The sequence below is a fragment of the Capra hircus genome, unplaced genomic scaffold, assembly GCF_001704415.2.
Source record: "Capra hircus breed San Clemente unplaced genomic scaffold, ASM170441v1, whole genome shotgun sequence".
In the NCBI taxonomy this organism is placed as follows: domain Eukaryota; kingdom Metazoa; phylum Chordata; class Mammalia; order Artiodactyla; family Bovidae; genus Capra; species Capra hircus.
Genome location: NW_017212589.1, coordinates 5,885 through 9,222, shown reverse-complemented (window position 1 = coordinate 9,222; position 3,338 = coordinate 5,885). Strand labels below are relative to the sequence as shown.

The 3,338-nt window shown below is 66.8% G+C and overlaps 1 long non-coding RNA gene across 1 annotated transcript; it reads left to right on the top strand.

Annotated features, from left to right (window-relative positions):
• Nucleotides 1–1,176: 1,176 nt before the first annotated feature.
• LOC108635244 lies at nucleotides 1,177–2,817 on the top strand. The gene is made up of 3 exons (XR_001917774.1): nucleotides 1,177–1,225; nucleotides 2,273–2,369; nucleotides 2,771–2,817. It is a non-coding gene; the product is annotated as an uncharacterized LOC108635244 (long non-coding RNA).
• Nucleotides 2,818–3,338: the final 521 nt, after the last annotated feature.

The window sequence follows — 3,338 nt, the reverse complement described above, 5'->3', positions numbered from 1 at the left end:
GCGGGGGGAGGTGGGTGTGGCGAGCCGTCTCTGGCCGGAGGGGCAGGGGTTGTGGGATGCGCTGCCGCTCAGATGTGATCAAGTAGAGCGGGGGTTGGGGGCAGAGGCGCTGGATCAGGCCACACCGCCAGAGCCCCATGGTATCACTTCCTCTGGCACTGGACCCAGCTGTGCTCCCCTCCAGCAGGCAGAGGGCAGCGTGCACAGCCCGCGTGGTCTCCTCCAGCGGGGTCCGAGCCATGCCAGCTCCGCCTGTACAACAGCCTGACCCGGAGGAAGGTAGGGGGCTGCGGGTAGTGGGGTGGCTCTGGAGGACCCCTCGGCTGGCGGGGGAGTGTCCTCCGCAGGGCTGTGTTCGGGAGCGCGCGTGCACACCCGTGTGGCACACCTCCTGGGGCTGCCCTCAGCTTCCTGGCTCTGGGTGTGCGCAGGGCCAGGAGTCTGCATGCCCTCCGGGGACACGTGGTGGCACCTGCGGTCACAGTGCCAGCCGAGTGAGGCCCGTGGCGGTCAGGAGCTCGGCAGGCGTGAGGGCGAAGGCAGGTTCGCCCTGGACTGGCCAGGGCTCGCTCAGCGGGATCAGAGGCTCCAGGGGTTTTGCCCAGGGCTGACGCATTTCCCTGGGCCAGCACCCTGAGCAGACGGGCAGCCTGGTCCCCCTCGTGGACTGGTTGGGAACAGCGGGCCCTGAACTGACCTGAGACTTTGGGCAGCAGGCGGGAGGCCTCACTCCGTAGGCTGGATCCTCCAGGAGTGTGGGTCCCCGGCAGCTGGGTAAGGAAAGCTCACGTTGTTCTGGGAGCGAGTGCTGGACAGTCGGCGCGCTCGGCTCTGGCCTGGCTCACAGCAGGTCCCTGAGGAACAGAGGCTGCTCTCGTTAAAGCAGCAGAATGGGGGCGCCCGTCTCCTTGACCCCCGGCCTGTGTCCGTGAGTGGAGTCCCAGGGAGGAGGGGGCCTGCTCCCCGGGCCCCTGGGTCGTGGAGCTCACGGTCCCGGGGCCAGTGCGGCGCCCCAGCCCCAGCCCGGACTGCGGCTTGCTTCAAGCTACCGCGGTCCTGTGAACGTGCGCAAGCCGCTCGTGGCCGGCACTCGTCCTGCGCCCCTCGAGACGGTCATTCCCTCCTTTCCATCCAAGGACGTGTTTGCGCCGCAAGACAGAAAGGGGGTGACGTGGTACTGCTGCGGGCCCACCGTCTATGACGCCTCGCACATGGGGCACGCCAGGTAGGACCCCCCCTGCCGAGCGGAGGCGCGGCGCCCAGTCTTCAGGTGGAAGCTTCTCATTCCGCTAATGCTCTATGGGGAAAAGCTAGCGTCCAGGCAACCAAGCAGAGGTAGGCCCGCAGCCCCGACGCGGCCCTCTGGACTCTGAACAGACGCTCTCCTTCTTGCGCCTGAGCGCCCTCCCCACCCGGTGCCCTGGGGCCGGCCCAGGCTGGGGCTGTGGGGCGAGGCGGGCCCCTCTCCAGGGCTGTGTGTGCGGTGCTGCAGGTGGAAATGCGGGCCCCTCTCCCGCACTGCGCGTGCTGTGGCCCGTGGAAATGCGGGCCCCTCTCTAGCGCACGCGTGCTGTGCCCGTGGAAAGGCGAGACCCTCTCTCGCGCCACGCGTGCTGTGAGGGTGGAAAGGCGGGCCCCTCTCCCCGCGCGGGCTGTGCGGGTGGAAAGGCGGGCCCCTCTCTCGCGCCGCGCGTGCTGTGCGGGTGGAAAGGCGGGGCCCCTCTCCCGCCGCGCGTGCTGTGCCCGTGGAAAGGCGGGCCCCTCTCCCGCAGTGCGTGCTGTGCCCGTGGAAAGGCGCGCCCCTCTCCCCGCAGTGCGTGCTGTGCCCGTGGAAAGGCGCGCCCCTCTCCCGCACCGCGCGTGCTGTGCGGGTGGAAAGGCGGGGCCCTCTCCCGCCGCGCGTGCTGTGCCCGTGGAAAGGCGGGCCCCTCTCCCGCAGTGCGTGCTGTGCCCGTGGAAAGGCGCGCCCCTCTAACGCACCGCGCGTGCTGTGCGGGTGGAAAGGCGGGCCCCTCTCCCGCACCGCGCGTGCTGTGCCCGTGGAAAGGCGGGCCCCTCTCCCGCGCGTGCTGTGCGGGTGGAAAGGCGGGCCCCTCTCCCGCAGTGCGTGCTGTGCGGGTGGAAAGGCGGGCCCCTCTCCCGCCGCGCGTGCTGTGCGGGTGGAAAGGCGGGCCCCTCTCCCGTCGCGCGTGCTGTGCCCGTGGAAAGGCGGGCCCCTCTCCCGCACCGCGCGTGCTGTGCGGGTGGAAAGGCCTGTCTCCCGTCGCTGCAGGTCTTACATCTCCTTCGATATCCTGAGAAGAGTGCTGAGGGATTACTTCAAATTCGACGTCTTCTACTGCATGAACATCACGGACATTGACGATAAGGTGAAGGGAGTTCTTAGGATTAAATTTTAAATACAGAGGATGGCACGGGGGAAGAAACTGTGAGTTAGTAAACCCACGTTGGCTCAGCCAGCTCAGCTTGGTGCACGCTGTTTGAACCCCCGCCCGGCGCCCCCCGTGGGACTTGTATTGTGGTGTATGCGGATGACGCTTTGTGTTCACCTGCTTTGATGCTGTTGAAAACCCGGTACATGTGAGCAACCCCCGGGGCGGGGGTGCGGGAGGGTGGCTCGGGCTGACCCTGCTCAGAAGGGCGAGGGGGAGCCGCGTTCTCGGATGCCGCCTGTAGCAGCCAGGACCCCTACCGCCCCTGGCTCAGGGTCGCCCTTTGCGCGGGCACTGGGCACTGCCCGGCTGACCCCGCTTCCCTCCTCTGCGCCCAGATCATCAAGAGAGCCCGGCAGAACTACCTGTTCGAGCGGTACCGGAGACGCAACCCCCGGCAGGGCAGCTGCTGGAGGACATGCGAGCCGCCCTGCAGGTGAGTCACTGCTGCTCCGGGTCCCCATGTCCCCCCGTCCACCCCGTCCCCAGCACAGGGGCCGTTGTCAGCGGGCTCCGTGACACGCAGGGTGACGAGGTCTCCGTCATGGAGCTCCTCCGGGCCGTGGGAAAACCACCAGCAGAGACACCCGAGGGGGGGGCAGGGCCGGGGGGCGGGGAGGGTGACCACTTCCGCCACTTACGGGAGACGCCCAGCGCCGGTAACCGTGGTCAGCGCTGACTTGGGAACCTTCCCCGTGGAGTCACAACCGAATCAAAGGCCTGTGACCAAGAGGCGAAGCTGCCAGGCTTCTTAAGTGGGTGGTCCTGGAGGTTTTCAGAGTTATCTGCGTAAATTACTTTTCTCCAGTCTAACATTTTGTTTTGAAAAAACAGTATTACAGATCGTGGTTATTTTGAGGTCAGATAAGGCAAGTTCTTTTTCTTAATCACCATCTTTAGCAATTA